This window comes from Cyprinus carpio, chromosome B1 (genome assembly GCF_018340385.1).
Source record: "Cyprinus carpio isolate SPL01 chromosome B1, ASM1834038v1, whole genome shotgun sequence".
NCBI classification, from domain to species: domain Eukaryota; kingdom Metazoa; phylum Chordata; class Actinopteri; order Cypriniformes; family Cyprinidae; genus Cyprinus; species Cyprinus carpio.
The window spans coordinates 37,328,859-37,351,296 of NC_056597.1; the positions used below are offsets into that span (position 1 = coordinate 37,328,859).

At 36.4% G+C, this 22,438-nt stretch overlaps 1 pseudogene; it reads left to right on the top strand.

Annotated features, from left to right (window-relative positions):
- Window positions 1-3,363: 3,363 nt before the first annotated feature.
- LOC109080675 lies at window positions 3,364-15,238 on the top strand (annotated as a pseudogene).
- Window positions 15,239-22,438: the final 7,200 nt, after the last annotated feature.

The following is a 22,438-nucleotide window of genomic DNA, read 5'->3' on the forward strand; positions in this document are numbered from 1 at the left end:
CAGAAATATGAATGATGGCTTTGAAGTATGAATGAAATGGCTTTGAAGTCGAGAGGCGGCGGAAAAAACACACACACAGGCCACAGAATGAGAGGTTTTGGAGTGAGGCGAGCACACACACAGAACACACACACACACACACACACACACACACACAGGCCAGCAGTCATAGTATTGACTTTGATGAGAAAGTCTGTATGAAGTTCAGACCTTCCTGTGGATCAGAATAAACATCCACTTGGAGGCTCTAAGGGGAAGGAACATTGAAAAGTCCAAACCCTGTGTTTAAAGAGGGGAAAGTCTGTGTCCAAACATGTGTGTCCCTAGACTTCATAATAAGCAAAAAGCAGTAAGTTAATAAACAGGATTTCGGAGTCAACTCTGAGATTTCCATATTTGAATTGCATATAAGATTTCCATACATTTGGATTATACTGTGTAACTAAACTAATAAACTTCATATAATGCATATTTGTCAGTCAAACATAAATGACATGAGTTAGAAAAAGGTGAGATTTCTACACTCAGAAAGTCATGGCATAGTTCTTTATTAACTATTTGCATCTATTTGATTTTATTTAAATAACCAGGTTTTCAAAATGCAGAATGGATAGATAGATAGAACTTTTATATGACTCCATCAAACAGAGAACAGAGGGATCCGTACTAAGCACAGCACAACCTTCATCCATCCACCCACTCACCATGCCTCGTTTTTTATCTCTCGCACTCCTCCATTTCTCACTGCACAGTCTATTCTGCGCTTACAACCGAGCTCATCAGAAATGAATTATTCATACACACATGTTAAACTGACCAATCAGGATAATGCAGTTTCATGATTCTGAAGGACTCGGCATAATATAGGCAGAATGTGCTGTTTCATGCATGTCTCATTCACGGATGTTAACATGTACTCTTCTGATTCTACGTCTGTGAAAAGGGTTTTGAAAGCATTTAAGCTTTAATTATTTAATCTGCTGCTACTTTACAATCTTGTTAATGAGATAATCAGTGATTGCATTGATGCTAATTACCAAGGACACCATACTTAGACCTTTAAGCTGATTACATTCAGTGAAAACAGTGTGGGTCTCTGTGGAAACAGGAACTCTTTACATTTATTTATTTATTTATTTTTCCCTTTCTGCTTTGGTAAATCATTATTATGACAAAAAAGTCAACATTATGACATAGTCATAATTATTAGGTAAAATATCAAAATTATGACATACTAAGAAGTCATTATAACATGAAAGGTTTTCTGTGTCATAACTGACTTTTATGTCAGTTGCAGCTATAATCTCTTACAAATTAGTATGCATAAATATGACTTTTTATGTCAATGTTGTCTTTTATCTTATAAATATGACTTAGTATCTCCATTATTTAGCTATAAAATAACTTTTTATGTCATAATTTTAAAACATTAGCACAAAAAAACACATTTATACATGATTCATGGTTTTTAAAATGTTTTAGTTTTTTCTTGAAATGTTACTAGTTTCTGAAAGTTCCGAGAACATTCAAAAGTAACATTCCCATTATGTTTGCTAAATGATGAAATAGAATGTTCCTGTAATATTTGCATAACCAAGAATAAAACCAAGTAAAAATGTATGTTTTGAACATTCACAAATAATTTTATCATAACTGATGGGAATATTAGTAAAATGTTCTTAGAATATATTTTTGTTAGCTGGGATTGCACATATTAGGAATCTACAAAAACATCTAACACCAATTAAATGTCTTCTCTCGGCATGGACATGAAGCATACCAGAAACTGTACAGCCTGAGGAGGAAAGTTGTGCTGTTATCACTCACAGAAACTGTAAAAATCTAGTTTACTTAAGATGCCGCATTTACTGAAGTTAATGATCAAGCGTGTATTTGTGACAAGGAATTTATATATTTAACAGCCCTGTGTGTTGGTTGGTACATTAGAGCCCTTGCTGTTATCTTTTGCACAGCAAGTGATTGTCATTTTTGACAACAGTGTTGAATCACACAGTGAGTAAATGAGCATGAGCTGAGCAACATTTCGATAATGCTACACTGACAATTAACTCTGTGTTTGTGTGTGTACATTTAATTATCCTACTGGAAATGAAATTTCTAAGAATGGCCTAAGAAGAAAAGCATAAAGATTAAACCACATTCTGGGCACAGCCCAAACATGATTTAAGGCCCATAAATTCAACAAAATAACACTGCAATTCATATCTAACATTGCCAAGAGTAAGTGTTAGAGTTAGTCTATTGTTATCTTATATATATTCACAGTAGATGTGAATCGGATGCCCTAACTTGGATTGATACACAATAGTGTTTGTATGTAAAACAAACAAACAGAGGATATAACCTCGGCCCACACACATATATTCCAAAACAATATAGTCTTTGTGCTTCGGCTCCACTCTTTCTCACTAGTGTCCTTCAAGATAAGATGAGTTTCAGCCTTTACTTAATGCTTTCAGCTTCTTCAGATCTCATCTCAAGAGGAGTTAAAAAAGAAGAGAACAATAAGCCATATAGATGTGCGTTTTCATTTCCATATGCATATGTGCTACAGCCAAAGCTCATAAATAATTATACAGGTATAATAACAGATTTTCAGCTGTTGTTGCATTGTTTATAAGAGACACTCATCCTTTCACATAGTACAATGAGGTGTGGGTAAAAAAAAAATGAAAAGGTAAAGATAGCCTACTTTATGCTTTGTTGTATAAACATATAGGTAACCACATTAATATGCACTGGATCAAACATAAGCCCGATGCACACATTTTCTATGTTCTCCACAAACTATCCCCTCTCATTACTTTGTAGACTGTAACTGCTCACACGAAGTTTGGATAGAGATTGCTATTATTTATTAATATAATGCGGAGCTAAATGGAGCTTTTAGACATAAAATCAATTGATCCCATTGATTTGTAAAACGATCCTCTTTTGAACCGCTCGAAACGCTTTACACTTGCGACACCAGCTGGACAAAACCATGTGCAACGAGAACACAGACCAAACGTGCATTTGATGACACAATATACAAAACACATGAAGTGTATGTTTATTTTTGTTCTTAATTTGATTCATTTGTAGTGCTTGTTTTGTGTGTGTTTTGGGACGGTTTGATTAATGCATCCATTTCGAGAGAATTATATATCACTCCTTTTCCCCATTATACACACACGAACCTATATTATAAAACTGAACCCCGATCAGTTAAAACTATATTAGACGCTGGTTTATGTATGTATTGCCCTCTAGCGGCGAATCATTTAAATTCCAAAAAGAATCAAACCAGTATGTGACGTAACGAAGCATCGTTTGCTGAAACCACGTGATTGGTCGGTTTCGAACCCCTGAATCAAAACAAAAGATTCATAGTTTCGAAGCTTCGTGTTGTGAATTTGCCCATTACCACATAATGCTTCCCCGTTTTAAATCAAAACAGATATAGGCGTGTGATCTCTAATAAGGAAAACAGTGAATCAAACCTGACTGATGGAGCGATCTTCGAAATAGTCGGGATGGAAAACTGCCTGGTTATAAAGACGGAGCAGCATGAAAACAGCCATACAATGCCAGATGTGAAGACAAAAAACGGCCAGTCCTCACCAAAGATAAGGCGGGTGAATAAAAGGCAATGTAAGTTGGTTATTTGCCACTTAGAATGAATCTGTTAATTCGTTTGATGGCGACTAATGAAAAATTACGCTACGTGTGTCAAATGATAGAGAAGTGTTTAGCTTTCTCCAGATGTTTTGTCAGACCAACTTGGCTACTTTAAAATTCTTTGACTAAAACTGACTCCACAGATGTCAAAGGCCATCGGGATAACGGTTTTAGACTATTAAAGTAATTTCATAGATGATTTGATAATTACGGCAACTTTAACAATTCACCAGAGAAACAGGGCAGTGATAAAAATGTCCAATTTCTCAAAGATGTTGTCATTGGAGAATTTGATCCCAATTGTATTCAATGCCAAATGCCTCCTCCATGCGAAAACCAATTAATTCACATAACAGGTTGGAGAAACTGGGGAGCAAAACATAATTATAGTTGAAACATACAGGTATATTTATACACACAGTTGAATATACCGATATATTAACGTGTGATGATGATAATAATAATAGTGCCTCCAGACTCATGGTCTATTTCTGAGTCTGTTAACAACAGAAAACGTTCTAAAAATGGCTAAATCATCAAGACCCTTTCGCTCCTGGCCAACTAACTACTCACCAAATAAATAAATAAAAATCAAAGTAGCATCACGAAGACCACTGCAACAGTATTAAAGCAATATTATTTTTTGCCCTTAAATTGATTACTGAGATCTTCTATGTTTATTTTAGATCAGAAGGAACTGAAAGAAGATTCTGTCACTCGCCATCAACGTGGCATGCCTGTCATTCAACAAGCAAACCATAAGCAGCACATGAGAAGTCTCTCTGAAGAGAAAGCGTTCATCTGTTCTGAATGTGGAAAGAGTTTCAAAAAGAAGAGGATCCTTAATGACCACATGACCGTTCACTCCGAAGAGAAAGCATTCACCTGTTCTGAATGTGGAAAGAGTTTCAAAAAGAAGAGGATCCTTAATGACCACATGACCGTTCACATGGGAGAGAGACCTTTCACCTGCTCCGAGTGTGCAAAGAGTTTCAAAATGAAGAGGATCCTTAAACAACACATGAAAATTCACACTGGAGAGAAACCTTTCACCTGCTCCGTGTGTGGAAAGAGTTTCAGAATGAAGAAGATCCTTAAACAGCACATGAAAATTCACACCGGAGAGAAACCTTTCACCTGCTCTGAGTGTGGAAAAGGTTTCACAGTGAAACAAAACCTTAAATATCACATGAGAAATCACACTGGAGAAAAACCCTTTACCTGTTCTGAGTGTGGAAAGAGTTTCATTGTGAACAAGAGTCTTAAACAACACATGAAAGTTCACACTGGAGAGAAGCTTTTCGTCTGCTCTGAGTGTGGAAGGAGTTTTGCTTTTAAACAAACCCTTGAGAAACACATGAGAATTCACACTGGAGAGAAACCTTACATATGCCCTGAGTGTGGAAACAGTTTCAGAGACAGACAAAACCTGAATGTTCACATGAGAATTCACACTGGTGAAAGGCCTTACGTCTGCCCTCATTGTGGAAAGAGTTGCAGACTGAAAAAAAACCTTCAGAATCACATGAGCATTCACACTGGAGAAAAGCCTTTCATTTGCCCTCTGTGTGGAAAGAGTTGCAGAATGAGACAAAACCTTGAGAGACACATGAGAATTCACACTGGAGAGAGGCCTTACACTTGCTCCGAGTGTGAAAAGAGTTTCACAATGAAACAGCGCCTTACGAGACACATGAGAATTCACACTGGACAGAGGCCTTTTGACAGACCAGAAAACCCACCAGCTATTGAATATGTGATATAGTCAATCTGTTTAAATGATTAGGCCATTTGACACAATAGGACTAAATGGAATACCGTAACTGAGAGATTTTACAATTAGTCTACTTCCAGCAACTGCAGTCTTAATCTTGATGATTCGTTTAAAACTTGTTTAGCCCTAACAGAAATACATAGTTAGTTAAATTGCAATGTTTTTCAGTTTTTTTCCCCCATTATTTCTTTACTCATTTATCATGTATACATTTTATATATCCCCATATACATTATATATAGCCTTCCTTAATATTTATTTTGCCATGTTTTCTAATGATGTGTAATCTTACATTGTGCAAAGAAAAACATTTAGAGCTCTTAGACATGTATCTTTGTTCTAGGGATGCGCCGAAATGAAAATTCTGGGCTGAAACCGAAAATTCTGGATGCACTTGGCCGAAAAAACGAAACCGAAAATGGTTTTTAATGATTATTTATTATTGTATTAAATAATATGAAGTAAATTTATAAGACTTTTTTATTTAACTCAATAATTTTAATGATACTGAATTTTAAAAAAAACAAAGCCAATAAAATAACCACACTTTTACTGAAAGTAACACAATGGACAGAATTTATATAAATATTGCTAACACTCTACAAGAAGGTTCATTAGGTAACATTAGTTGGCTACTTTAGTTAACATGAACTAAGAATGAACAATAGTTCTTCAGCATTTATTAATGTTAATTTCAACATTTACTAATGCATTATTAAAATCAGTTGTGCTTGTTAACAGTTAATGCACTCTGGATTAACATGAACTAACTGAACAGCTGTATTATCATTAACTAAATTAAGAAAGATGAATAAATACTGTAATAAATGTACTGTTCATTGTTCGTTCATGATAGTAAATACATTAACTAACGGAACCTTATTGTAAACTGTTACCTTAATATTGAATATCAATATATTATTTTTATTCACTTCTATGTAACAGAATCAGACATAAGTTGTTGTTGTTGTTGTTTTGACTGATTATCCAAATAATGTATAGTCCTACAAAGCTATTATTATCAGAGCATGTGAGCAGAGCATAGCGTCAAGAGAGGGTAGCGTCATTGGTTTATGCTGGTCCTTTGCTGGTTTGTGCTGGTCCTTTGCTGGTTTGAGCTGGTCCTTTGCTGGTTTATGCTGGTCCTTTGCTGGTTTGAGCTGGTCCTTTGCTGGTTTGAGCTGGTCCTTTACTGGTTTGAGCTGGTCCTTTGCCAGCACATGACCAGCATAAACCAGCATAAGGTCCAGCTCAAACCAGCAAAGGACCATCATAAACCAGCATCCCAGTGTCAAAACATACCTAACCAGCATATGTTGGGTTTTTTTAACAGAGAGACAAAGGTAGAGTGCTACACATACAGAAAAAACTCTTCCAGTGCCAAATTATATTTTCCACATTTAAACTGAATCGAGAAACTGAATTGTGCACATTAAAATTGAAACAAAATTGGATAAAACCATATTAGATGTTGGATTAAAACAGATCAACTCCCCCTAGTGGTGAATCATCGAAATCTCTAAAAGATTCAAACCAATACATGACATAGCGATGCTTAGTTTGCTGAAATCACGTGACTTGTCTTGGCCAGTTTGATTCGCACGCCGAACCACTGATGCAAAACAAAGATTTGGATCACATTTCTTTCGAAATGGCTTATTTTAAATATGATTTTTGGTTGTATATTATTTGTTAGTGGATAGAGTGGATAAAAATTACTGATTAAGCGATCTGTGAAAGAAACGGGGTCAACCTCTCTCTCTCTCCCTCTCTCTCACTCACTCACTCACTATAGATGCTAAAGCAACGTGCATTTAGGTTACAAGATAATAGATTTGTATAATCGTTTTCAAATTTAAAGGCAATAACATGAGATTAACAGATTTTAAATTTAAACCAATGACCTCTGTTGCATTAAGGGGTTGCAAATCTACAACTTTCTTACATTTACTGTCCTTTAATTTTTTTATAGTATTTTTTATTATTATTATTTTAGATCTGAGGGAACTAAAAAAGGTTCTTTCATTTGCCATCAGTTAAGCATGTGTTTCGTTCAACAAGCAAGTCTTCAAAAGCATATGAGAATTCACACTGGAGAAAAGCCGTTCACCTGCCCTTAGTGTAGGGTGACCACCTCCAGTCAGACAAAATGTGGGACAAGTAGCATGGTAAAGTGGGACAATGTGGGACAGACGTAATAATTTTAAACTTAAGATATACTGTCTATCTAATTTACCAAGAAACATTTTTTAAATCCACTGACTAAAAGATTAAGACACTACCTGACCCAAAATATCACCCAAAGTTTCTACAGCTTAAGGCGTAGGCCTAGGCCTATAAAAGACAAAACACTAATTTTGCAACATCTCGTCTTTATTGGGACTATCAAATTAGTCAACTGTCCAAAGGACCAGGCATTACGAAACTAAAAAAAATGCTCTCAGTGAATCAAATTCACCTTAAAATACAAGACACAAAAAATATTAGGCCTAGCCTATTTAAGTTCAACAAAATATAAGACCTAGCCTATACAGTGCAAAATATTTAGGGCTTGCCTATAGAAAGTTTAACTATTTCAGTGCAAATAAGGTAAACCAAAATCTTTTTTGATAAGAATGGCTATACTTTGATATAGAATAGGGAATACTCACCAAGATTAGGCTAGGCCTACATGTTTTTGTGGAGGAAATTATTGAATCCACTGTAGATGGCTTCAGCGCATTCCTGCGCTCACTGATGGTGCGTCCAGCAATATAACCCACTGGCTCATTATTCTCGTTATAAACATGGTCAAAACTCAGACTTTGCTTTAGTTGCTGGTGCAACCAAAAACGTAATCGCCAGAGGCAAGCCTCCGTTTCACTTACTCAGCATACATTTTCACCATCTTTCTCGCGCTAATCGAAACACATCACATTACCGCTCATTTACCTCGCAAACCGGAGCGCAAGCTCGAGCCCGTGTAAAATGATATAAATTAAGCCCGAGGTTCGGGCAAAGATCTTCAGCTCTAAAGTGCATCTTCTCTTTTTCGTGGCCACACTGGCCATGGCTGCTTAACCTGACCGAACAGCGCTCGCGCTCTCCAATTTGAGATTGTTGACAATGTTGAGGAGGCGTTCGTGTACCAGTCAACAGTTTGATTGACGTACGACTCAGCCTATCGACTAACGCTTTTATTGGTCTCCTCTGAACTATTGGACATAAGTTAACAGTACGCCTATGGATGTATCCGTGTATTTATTAGGCAGGGTCGAATGAAAAAGCGGGACAGAAATTTGCGTGAGGCGGGACAAAGGGTAAAATTGCTGTACAGTACAACGTAAAGCGGGACAGGTGGTCACTCTACCTCAGTGTGGAAAGCCAACTTAAATGTCACATAAGAAGTCACACTGGAGAAAAGCCTTTCACCTGCTCTCAGTGTGGAAAAAAAATCACAATGAAACGAAACCTTGACATTCACATGAAAATTCACACTTCCTGCTTTGAGTGTGAAAAGAGTTTCACAGTGAAACATAAGCATAACATTCTCGTGAAAATAGTCAAATCAGGTGATTAGCATTGCATATTTATATTTATCTATGTATTCAATATCCAATTCATGTATTCCTGTAGCCTGTGTTTCATTTATACTGATTCTTGGCATGTTTTTCTAATGCTATATAATGCTGTGTTGTACAAAGAATAACATTTTAGGTTCATTAATCTGTGCAAGGCAGAACCATAACTGATGGAAAGAATAACTGTTGTCTTTCCCTGTGTCAGCCTCGTTGCTAGTATGTTTGAATAACTTTGAATATTAGACCATAATCTTACTGAACGAGAGATGCTGGTGGGAGGCAACAACATTTTCTAAATTGTCTGGTGAGTGAAAATCCTGTAGTTTTTCTCACTGGGCTTCTGCAAAACAGAAAGTCAGTGTGATTGTTCATCATTTTTAATTGAGTCAGACTGTGCCTTTGCATTGTTTCACAGTGTCTTCAACAAAATTCCTGTAACCACATTCATTCAATTAATCCAAAATATGCACATAATAACTAATATGCTGAAAACAGCTCCATTAATGTTTCTTTTTTTCATCTTATTAAGTTACTAAAAAACGTAATTTTGATAATGTCATATAGGCTCAATAAAACACTTACAAATAATTAACCCAAAACAGAAAGATGGATTGTGCTATAGGCTATTTCACGAACAATTGACCTCAATATACTAAGTGAAAAAAGTCCTACATTTAAATAGCTGTAACCTACCTACGCAACATGCGTCTGGGGAAAACCGTTGGGATTGTGATTTCAAATACAGATGCGCGCGAGATAAAGCGGAGAACATTTCAGCCAAATACAAAACAAACATCAGTCCCAGGAGAAGACATATTCTTCGTTATATGCCTATTCATCAAGGTTTAAGACGTTATGGTGAGTATTGAGCACTGTAAATCATTGAAATCATTTTCTAAAGATTTCGTCAGTAACACTTTAAACAGTTTACAACTGGATATATTTAGGCTATAGCCTACATGTCATGAAATAATAAATCAAAATCTATACCGACTGACATATAAATTAGTAACTTCTGTCACTTGCCATAACCTATTTAATGTGGAGAAACTTTGTCATTAATGTTAGTTTAGCCGTGAACCGCTTTTGAAAGTTTTATTTAACAAATTATTACGAATTCATGCAGAAAACCTCTTGAATGTGTTTTTCTTAAATAGAATAAGGTACCTCCGCCAAAAATTATGTGATTTGTTAATAAAGAGAGGTGAAAAAATATGTCCATTTTGTTTTCTGTTTTTTTTGTTTTTTTTAATGTAGTTTTTTTTTGTTTTATGTAGGATATTATTTTTTTTTTTTTTTTTGTTTTATTTATTTTGTTTAGTTTAGGATATTTGTCTATTTTTAATTTTTAATTACTCCAACTACACTGTTTGGTAAACTATTTTTTCCCATGGTCTAATTGATCAAATTCATTGTATAGAAATTCAGTTAGTCCAATTGAAATATTATATAATATTATTAATTTATATATAATCTATGGAAAATATATAGAAATATTTCTTGATTGATTTATTGTCTTTGTAACTTACAAAGCCTAACCTAACATTAAATTAAACAACACTGAATTCGCTGCCCCCTATTGGAAATACATCGAAATGGCCAACTTATGACGTACTGAAGCCGCTATTGCTGAAATCACGTGACTTGGCTAGTTTGATGCGTGCTCCGAACCACTGATTCGAAACAAAAGAATCGTTGACGTTTCGGATCTTCATGAACCATTGTTTTGAAAGCGCCCATCGCTGCATTAATACTGCTTATATTTTAAACCAAACCAGTTTCGATTGTAGAATGTCTTATAGAGAATAGAATGAATTAAAATTGACTAACGGGTAGCCTATTCTGCAAAATAAACTTGATCGATAAAGATGGAGCAGCATGAAAGCAACCAGACCACACAGGCACCAGATGTGAAGACAAAAACCTGCCAGTCGTCACCTAGACAAGAGCAGAACAGTGAAAGACAGAGTAAGTTGATTATTTGTCAGTAACACAAAATCAAATTAGTTAAATTAATCTGTTATTTGTTGATCGTGACCAATAAACCACATGTGTCAAATGATTTATAAGCCTAGAATGGGGGTTAATCCAGATGTTAAAATGACCGCAATACTTGCGGATTTGTTAGAGCAACTTGTTGTTGTTTTTTTCTTAATTATCTAAAATTAGACTGAAGTCAGAGAAGCCAAATGTTTTTAAAATGTGATTTTTAGATGCTTAAATAAATTATCATTTATTCATTTTAAAAAGACATAACTACACCACTCTCCAAGCAAAAGTATATTTCTTTATTGACTGCCTTCCAAAACATTTTGCAAGCTGCAAATTGTTAATTATAATAGAAAAGGGGAATTGGGCGGTGGGGGTAATATAATACAAATAACAATTTAAAAATATTTCACATGAATGCAAAATCAAATTATAAAGCAGTTATTAATTTAATAACTATAACACTATAAATTGCTATAAACACAATTAATTTGTGATTATGAAAAGATATTTCATATATAAAAAAAAAACATTCCATTTTGAATGTTAAAAATAGATAGTCATTTTATGTACTGCTGTTTATAAGTCTACATCTAGCAGACGTAGACTACATGCTCTCTCTACAGTGAATGTGTCCCAAATGTGTATTAAAATGATAGTGGTGCGAACATGACAGAAGCTGACTTTTGTCTTTAAATAAACACTTAAGGATTCATCATTGATGTTTGATCAATGATTTATTTATATTTAAGGTATTAAAATTTTAATTGTAAGTTACTGATGATTTTGTTTTTTTTTTGTTTATTTTTTGTTTCCATTATGGCTTTTAAGTCATAAGGCTTACACATTTAGCCCAAAAAAAAAAAAACAAAGTCAAATGTATTAAAAAAGAATGAGCATTTGTGTAAATTTTCCATACAATTATCCAATCTGAGGATGTTTTTAATGACCTCTCGTCTCACTATACTGTTCCAGAGCAACAGAGGGAGCTCATGGACAGAAAATCCGAGTTATGTAAAATAACCAGAGTGTATGTAATTTATGACATGTGGATGCAGAAGTCTTACATCACAGAGATAGGAGGAGACAATATATATGAAACCAAATAAATACACGATTATACTTATATATTCTTCAAACAGTCTCTGGTATTTTTATAGGAATACAAAGCCTTTAGCATCTCAAATAAATCTATAAATAACATATTTCTGCCTCATAGGTTTATAAGAATCCCCATTAGCACGCTTGTATTACCGCACCGGTTCTACTCCCCTCGCTTGCTCTGAGTGGAAACCGACATTTCTGGCATGGAAGGTGGGCATGCTAATGAGGATGCTAAAGACTGCAGCCTCTGGCGTCAGTCACTAGTGCACCTTTTGAGATCAGGGGAATGAGGTTTACCCACACAGCAATTACCAGCTGGCCTCCGTTACACTCACCCCACTAAACCTTACTCTTATTTGGGTCAAGGCCCCGATGTAAGCCCTTTGGGTATTACTCCCTGGGCTCTGAGCAGGATTTGAACTGGCGTTACCAGCATTGGAGGCATTTTCTCATGTTAATTCTGGTCTTTCAACCCCTATCACTTGTCTCCTCATTCCTGTTATGGCCATAAATTTTGAGTATGATTATCATGAAGTGTTGCTTGGCCATTTGGTTCCAGGGAATGGTTATGTTTTGGGAACAATGGAGGGTCTTCTTCTTTGATCAATTTTCAGACCCAGGCCCAGTTGAGAATGAGCAGATATAGGGTCTCAGTAGACAGTGGACTCAGACGATCAGGCACCGCTGATTAGTTTTTATGACCTAACACTGACTTAGTGGGGAATCTCCTTGATCTTAAGGAGTGTTCAATTGGTGTTGTGTCCATTTGTTGGACTCTGGTTCATGGTAAATCATACAGCGTCTTGAGATCAGAGGAGTAGGGTTTTACCCAAATTGAGGATATTGTGTTTTATTCATTACAGTTATTACTTGATGGTCAATTCAGTAGGGTTAGCGGCACCAATGTAACCCCTTCAGGTTTTACTCCCCTCACTCACTCCAAGCGGGATTTGAACTGGCGTTACCAGCATGGGAGGTGAGTGCACTAACAAGGACTCTTAAGACCACAGCCTCTAGCATCAGTTGCTAGTGCGCTTCTTGAGGTCAGGGGAGTGAGGTTTTACCCACACAGTTCATACCTCTGTTACACTCACTTTTGGCCGACAGTGGAAATGTGGCTAATGTGACCACATGCATCCCTAACCACCCATGAATGTGGTTTGAATTTTGCATCCTGTTTAAACAAATACAAGTAAGTTAGATCTTAGTACCGGGTATAAATGGGACCTAACAATATCTTGTCGTGGAAAATTCTATAGGCAAGGACATTAATTGCAAGAACATGAGAATGACAGATTCAACATTTAGTATGTCAAAGACCTCTGTCACATTCTGCTGTTAAACTTACGTTAGCTCAATCTCACCTTAATTGTCCTTGAAGTGATTTTTGACATTGATATTTTAACATTTATTTTAGATCAGAATGAACAGAAAGAAGATTCTGTCACTTGGGATGAATGTGGGATGCATTTCTTTGAGCAAGCAAGTTTTGAGGAGCACATGAGAATTGACACTGAAGAAAAGCCATTCATCTGCTCTCAATGTGGAAAAAGTTTCACCGTAAAACAAAAGCTTGAGGCTCATTTAAGGATTCACACTGGAGAGAAACCATTCACCTGCCCTCAGTGTGGAAAAAGTTTCACGCAACAAGGTCAGCTTAACATTCACATGAGGAGTCACACTGGAGAGAAACCTTTCATCTGTCCTCAGTGTGATAAGAGTTTCACATCGAAACAAAGCCTTAAAAGTCACATGAGAATTCACACTGGAGAAAAACCTTTCACCTGCCCTCAGTGTGAAATGTGCTTCACACAGCAAGGATACCTTAAACGTCACATAAGAACTCACACTGGTGAGAAACCTTTCACCTGTCCTCAATGTGGAAAGAGTTACAAGGTCAAACAAAGCCTCGAGAGTCACTTGAGAGTTCACACTGGAGAAAAGCCGTTCATATGCCCTCAGTGTGGAAAGGGTTTCACAGCAAAACAGTGTCTTAAAAGTCACATGAGCATTCACATTGGAGAGAAACCTTTCACCTGCTCCATCTGTGGGATGAGCTTCACACAACATCAAAGTCTTAAACGTCACATGTGGACTCACACTGGAGAGAAGCCTTTCATTTGCCCTGAATGTGGAAAGAGTTTTGCAGTGAAACAAAGCCTTGAGAGTCACATGAGAATTCACACCGGAGAGAGACCTTTCACCTGCTCTGAATGTGGAAAGAGTTGCACAGTGAAACAAAACCTTGAGAGTCACATGAGAATTCACACTGGAGAGAAGCCTTTCTCCTGCCCTCAGTGTGGAAAGAGATTCACAGTGAAACAAAGCCTCGAGAGCCACATGACCATTCACACTGGAGAGAAGCCATTCACCTGCTCCGTGTGTGGAAAGAGTTTCACAATGAAACAAAAGCTTGAGAGACACATGAAAATTCACACAGAAGAGAAGCTTTATATCTGCCCTTTATGTGGGAATAGTTTCACAATGAAAACCAACCTTGAAGACACATGAAAATTCACACTGAAGAGAAGCCTTTCACCTGCTTTGTGTGTGGAAAGAGTTTTAGAATAAAGCAAAACCTTGAAGGTCACATGAGAGTTCACACTGGGCTGAAGCCCTTCATCTGCTGTGAATGTGGGAAAAGTTTCACTGTGAAACAAAGCCTTGAGAGTCACATGAAACTTCACAATGAAGCAACTGCTTTCACCTGCTCTGAGTGTGGAAAGAGTTTCACAGTGAAACAAAACCTTGAGAATCACATGAGAATTCACACTGGAGAAAAGCCTTTCACCTGCCCTCAGTGTGGAAAGAGTTTCACACAACACGTACACCTTAAACGTCACATGAGAATTCATTTTGACAGAGTCGGGGAATCTTCTCTGCTGTCTCCTGTGTACACCATCCATCCAGATGAAGTGATAGCAGTCATAGCGTACCAGGACACCCACCAGCTGTCGGAGGAGAGCGATGTAGTCAATCTATTTATATGATTATTTGGCCGTGACCAAATAACCATACACAATTATTCAACATACTTTGAATGTTCGTTATACCTTGTTTGTTAAAGGAATACTTCACCCCAAAATGAAAATTTTGTCATTAATCACTTACCCCCATGTCGTTCCAAACCTGTAAATGCTTTGTTCATCTTCGGAACACAGTTTAAGATTTTGGATGAAAACCGGGAGGCTTGTCCCCGACTGTCCCATTGACTGCCAAGTAACTGTCAAGGTCCAATAAAGTATGAAAAGCATTGTCAGAATAATCTGCCATCAGTGGTTCAACCGTAATGTTAGGAAGCGACGAGAATATTTTTGTACGCGAATAAAACAAAAATAATGACTTTATTCAACAATTTGTCTCCTCTGTCTCTCCACATCACCATTGCGCCTTTTTGGAGAATATGAGATGAATGCAGACAGCGTACACTCTTTTGTGTCAGCCACGCCAAAAGGATGCACTGTTTTCTTTTAAATCAAAGCATGAATACACATAGAAAACATTTCCTTGTGTCGCAGCTCACACAGAAGAGCATAAGCTGCCTGCAATCAGCTCACATTCTCCAAAATGGTGCTACGGTGATGTAGAATAGGGGAGACAAATTGCTGAATAAAGTCATTATTTTTGTTTTATTCATGTACAAAAAATATTCTTGTCGGCAGATGGACTATTTTGATGATGTCTTTAATACTTTTCTGGACCTTGACACTGTTATTTACTTGGCAATCTATGGGACAGTCACAAGCCTCCCAGTTTTCATCCAAAATATCTTAAATTGCGTTATAAAGTCGACAGCAACTTCCGGTTGTTTGGAACGACATGGGGGTAAGTGATTAATTACAAAATGTTCATTTTGGGGTGGAGTATCCCTTTAATAATGATTTATGCAATGTTTTTCTAATCATGTATAACCTAATGTACAAATAATAACATTTAAAAGGATAGTTAACTCAAAAATGTAAATTTGCTGTTAGTTTACTCAACCTCAGGCCATCCAAGATGTAGGTGACTTATTTCTTCAGTAGTACAGCAAAGAAGATTTTTAGGTAATACCGTGATCCTTCGCGATTCATGCCTAGTCCAGCCGTTCTCAATTCCAGTCCTCGCGCCCCCTGCTATACACAGACGTTTGTTCTATTCTAACGTAAGTGCCCTGCGAAGTAGACATCACAGGATATTCCGCCATGATTCCAGTTCGAAGCGAACGTATATGTTCCATTCAAAGTGCACTGAAGTGTGCGAGATGTGAATTTGAATTGTATTTATTTATAGAGGTATATGATGTCACACTTGTCCGTGTGTGAAGACGTTGCGCAGCGCAAATCCGTGAATGAATGTTCTGAAGTGAAGTACACTTCAACAGATTTCCCCTGCTCAAGGAGTAATGAACACTGTATAGGGACCAGTCAATGGGAACACAGTTCATGCACGGAGCTCACTTCTAACGAGCTAAACATCTGATTCAGGTGTGTTAACAAAGAGAGACATGCAAAATATGCAGAACTGGGGGGCATGAGGACTGGAATTGAGAATCGCTGGTATTTGTTTATAATGGAGAGTGAGAGCATTTGTGAGAGCTGAGAAGGAGCGGCATTACCACAAGTCTTGGTGGGAATGAGGACTCTCCAAACATGGTGTTTGCACAATGACAACAGAGGTAAAAGGAATCTATATGGATCAAAAGTCCAGAAATCTGAGAAAAGTCAGTCTTCGCAAATGTGATTGTACCAGCAAACCAGCAAATCTTTTTAAATTGGTTCCAACATCCAGGATTAGCACAGGTAAGTACCATTATGAAGGACAAAAGTTTCACCAAAAAAAATCTTCTTTACCATTCTACTGAGAGAAAAAAAATAGATAAAATCAAGTCAGAACTTTTCATTTTTGGGTGAAGTGTCCCTTAAAGTTTCGTTAATCTGTGAAAAGCAGAACTGTAACAGATGGAAAGTGCTCATTTTAGATGAATTTACCCAACAAACACACTGGTTGTTGTTTAAAGTAGGTTTGGGTAAAATGCATTACAAATCATAATCATGTACAATTCAAACCACTACACTACAATGATTCTTCCATCTGTTCTCTGCATGCTTGAGATAAGAAGTCTCTTCATGACCACATACACTGTTATCCCTATAACCTTTTATTGACATAAGAGCATGTATATGCTTCTGTTTAGATAGTCAGAGCTTTGTCCAACACAAATATCTAAATTTTTCAATGAACTGCTCATTTCTTATCACTTCATTTCCCACCTCATGCTCTTCTCTTACTACAGAAGAGATAACTTGAGAGTACATTTGAATAATTTTAAATGTCAAAAAAAAAATCTTCCTGGCAGGGAGGCAGTGACGACTTCTAAAATGTGTGGCCCAGTTTTTCCTGACTGAACTGCTGCAAAACAGAAAGTCGATGTTAGTTGTTTATCACTTTCATTCAGAGTCAAAATGTACTTTGACATTGTTTCATCGTGTTGTGACTGATGTATTGTATATATAAGTGAAACGACTTTTTTGAACTAGAAAAAAATGCAGGACTTGATTTTGTCCATCTGAAATTGACTGGAGCATTGTTGTTTGCTATTGCTGTGACCTTAGGTTATTGTACACGCATCATAAGAGAAGAGATGTCGTTGCAAGGGGTAGGGAAAGTTATTTTGATTAAAAATTAAGAGAGCACATGAATTGTAAATAATAAAAATTTAGTATAATTATAATAATTAATTTTCAATATTTTAGAATAAACGCTGCATTCTTCAATAATATTGTCCATTTTGATTTAATGGTGACTTTAATATTTATATAATAAAACTGTCATCAAATATTCTATTATATGAGACTTTGCAGTCTCAAGATTGAGACATTAATGATCAAAATATTATTTATATTTTTTTTTTAAATAAATTACTTGATTTAAATCAGACTAACAATTTAGCTGTTGTTTTTATTCACAAAATGTAAGAAGGAACAGCTAAACTAAAGGGGTTCTATATAAATGTGTATATATATATATATATATATATATATATATATATATATATATATATATATTTACTTCAGACGACCACCTCGCACGCAAAATAACCAACAAAAAATCATGGCGAGACTTTAAAAAATGAGACATTACAAATCTAAAGTCAGATTGAATCATTTAAAAACAATGATTAGATTTAGATTTTCAAAACCATGAATAAAAATTCATAATGCTTGTATTTCCATCAGAGTCCTATTGCAGATGACTGTTACACAATATGAATTTAAATGTACATTAGCTGTGTTTGTGTGAATGTATGAGCCCTGTAATGGACAGCCCATATGTCCAGGGTGTTTCCCCGGGGTAGACTCCAGCCCCCCACGATCCCCCACGAATGGACGGATGGATTATCTGTGTGATTATCCCTTTAGAGGGCTGTTGCTATGTAGAGTCTGATATATCTGTTGTTAAATCTGCTCAGAATCAAGATGGCCACCATAGGACTTGCAGGTTGGAATGTGTCAAACTGATCCAGACAAAGCTTTTTTGAGGGCAATGTAAATTAGTCATTGAATATAAATACTCCTGTCAATTCCTACCCAATTTTTTGTCAGAAAAAAAAAAAAAACCCCAAACAAACCATTATTCCATCTTTGTATGTGCACTGAATAGAGTCTAGAACATTCCAAAAAAAAATTGACCTGGTCATATTTTATATATCATGATATTTTTAAATCTTTTATTCCTATAGATTATTTTAACACCTAACCTGTAACCTGGTTTTGTTTTCTTATTAAACACGTGTATGTTGTTGTTTTGTTTAGTTTTATGGTATTGACTATTTAATTAAAACATGTTGACATCACATGTTGTCATCACCTCTCTTTCTAGTTTTATTTTCACCCTGGCACTATAAAATATCTCTATTGGCAGTGTTTACTGGAATGTTTGTAACGCAGGGAAATACTGTACAATACATCGAAATAATAGAAAGCACTTATTTATCAAAACAAAGCATTTTGTTTAATGCAACATAGGTTATATATTCTTAGATGTCCATATGTTGCTGCGGAAATTAATTCACATTGCTAATAATTTTTTTAGGATGCCCAGTGGTTGATGGGTGGGAGAATGTCATCTGTGCCCAGTTTTTGCAAATGCTTATTATTGAATTCATAGATCCAGACTAAAACAACTTTATTGCCAGTCGTGACTGTGAGCATTTCCCTGATTCTGGTCTCTGCCCCTCGGCATGTCTGTGCATGGCCTGCTCAAGATAACATAAGCTTGTCTGATTAGAGACCATACACAGGTTTTCTGCTACGGGGTTTCCAAACCAGCAGATTCTTTAGAGGGTCTAAAATACTACACTAATCCCTACTTTTGTGGAATCTAAAATGAACCGAGATCAGTTAAAGCCACTGGTTCGTGGAATCACCACTAGCTGCAAACTTTGAATTTCAAAATGGCAGTGACTAAATGAAGACTGTTTTACGGAATTCACTCGCATTCAAATTAAAATATTCATAAACGTTTCAAAGCCTCACGAAGCAGCATTCGAAAGCAGACATCACTACACAAAAATTGCATGTAGAATCTGTTACATAAGAGAGTGAATCTAAACTGACTGATGAAGCGATCTGCGAAGAAAACCTGATCGATTATTTCCTTGTGATAAAGATGAACCAGCGTGTAAACAGTCAGATCAAGAAACAACAGATGTGCAGACGAAAACCTGCCAGACAAAAGCAGAAGAATACAAGTCATAGTAAGTTTGTCACTTACAGAGTCAAGTAGCAGGTTGTGGATAAAATAGAGAAAGCTAGTGTTATAGGCTCTTTTTGAAAACAAGCAGTTAGAAAATTAATATAGGCTAGAGTGCAGGTATTAGAGGGTCAAGTGTTTTTTTTATATATTTAAAACAAATAAAAAATAGATAAAATGGTATTAGAAAAGAGAGTGATAGAGTTAGTGTTGAGTTAGTCAATATTTTAAACTTGCATGTGAAAGGGTTAACATAAACGCAAGTCAATTATAAACCAATGCTGAATTTTACTTAATTGTTTACTGTCTTGCAAATTCTTTGTAACTTAAACTGTCACTTCAGGAGACAGTTACATGGGAATGACAGATTTAGCCTTTAGTATGTCAAAAATAAAACAATGTCCTCTGTTGCATTTGACTTGTTTGCACATTTGTTACTTTTGGCTTTCTCACCATTATTGTCTTTGATTTTGACATTGATCTTATATTCATTTTATATCAAAGTAAACTGAAAGAAGATTCTGTCACTTGCCATCAGTGTGGGATGTGTTTTGTTTATCAAGCAAGTCCTTAGCGGCACATGATAATTCACATTGGAGACAAGCCGTTCATCTGCCCTCAATGTGGAAAACATTTGATTCATTAATCTGTGCAAAATCATAACTGTTACTATAAAAGGTTCAAGATAAGAGACTTCCCTTCCAATTCTTCAAGACCATAGATAAAGTTAACAAACATTTACATTTACATTTACATTTAGTCATTTAGCAGACGCTTTTATCCAAAGCGACTTACAAATGAGGACAATGGAAGCAATCAAAAACAACAAAAGAGTAATGATATATAAGTGCTATAACAAGTCTCAGTTAGCCTAAACACAGTATACGTAGCAAGGGCTTTTAAATAATATAATAAATAAAAAGAAAACAGATAGAATAGAAAAAGAATAGTGCAAGCTAGTGTTAGAGGTCTTTTTTTTATAATTGTATAATAAATGAAAAGAAAATAGATAGAATACAAAAAGATTAAAAAGGTAGTTAATTTTTTTTTTTTTTTAATAGAATTAGAATAGTGAGTGAAAAAGTTAGAGGGTCAAATAAAGATGGAAGAGATGTGTTTTAAGCCGATTCTTAAAGATGGCTAAGGACTCAGCTGCTCGGATTGAGTTGGGCAGGTCATTCCACCAGGAGGGAACATTTAATTTAAAAGTCCGTAAAAGTGACTTTGTGCTTCTTTGGGATGGCACAATCAAGCGATGTTCACTTGCAGAATGCAAGCTTCTAGAGGGCACATAAGCCTGAAGTAATGAATTTAGGTAAAGGGGTGCAGAGCCAGTGGTGGTTTTGTATGCAAACATCAATGCCTTGAATTTTATGCGAGCAGCTATTGGTAGCCAGTGCAAATTGATAAATAGAGGTGTGACGTGTATTCTTTTCGGCTCATTAAAAATTAATCTTGCTGCCGCGTTCAGGATTATTTTTAAAGGCTTGATAGAACTGGCTGGAAGACCTGCCAAGAGAGCGTTGCAATAGTCTAGCCTGGACAGAACAAGAGCTTGAACAAGGAGTTGTGCAGCATGTTCGGAAAGAAAGGGCCTGATCTTCTTAATGTTGAATAAAGCAAATCTGCAGGAACGGACAGTTTTAGCAATGTGGTCTGAGAAAGTTAGCTGATCATCAATCATAACTCCAAGGTTTTTGGCTGTTTTTGAAGGAGTTATGGTTGATGTGCCTAAATTGATGGTGAAATTGTGATGAAATGATGGGTTTGCTGGAACCACAAGCAGTTCTGTCCTGGCTAGGTTGCGTTGAAGGTGATGGTCCTTCATCCAGCAAGAAATGTCTGTTAGACAAGCTGAGATGCGAGCAAGCTACCGTTGGATCATCAGGATGGAATGATAGGTAGAGCTGAGTGTCATCAGCATAGCAATGGTATGAAAAGCCATGTTTCTTAATGACAGAACCTAATGATGCCATGTAGACACAGAAGAGAAGTGGACCAAGAACTGAGCCCTGAGGCACCCCAGAAGTTAGCTGTTGCGGCTTGGTCACCTCACCTCTTTTTTTCACCACACTTTGAAGGACCTATCTGATAGGTAAGACTCAAACCACTGGAGTGCGGTTCCTGAGATGCCCTTTGTGAGTAGGGTTGAACAGGAGGATCTGGTGATTAACCGTGTCAAAAGCAGCAGATAGATCAAGCAAGATAAGTATTGAAGATTTGGATTCCGCTCTTGCCAGTCTTAGGGCTTCAACAACTGAGAGCAAAGGCAGTCTCAGTTGAATGTCCACTTCTGAAGCCAGATTGGTTGTTGTCAAGGAGGTTGTTTTGTGTGAGAAAGGTAGAGACTTGGTTAAATACAGCTCGTTCAAGTGTTTTTGCAATGAAAGGAAGAAGGGAGACTGGTCTGTAGTTCTCTAAAAGAGATGGGTTGAGGGTGGGTTTTTTAAGGAGTGTTTTTTTTTTTTTTTTTTTTTAACAAACAAGTTCTCATCACCTTTGCTTGTTATCAAAACATCCATATGTTTCTGCTTGGATGCAGTGCAGATGCAGCTTTGACTAATACAAATTGCCAGTGTTATTTAATAAATTTAAA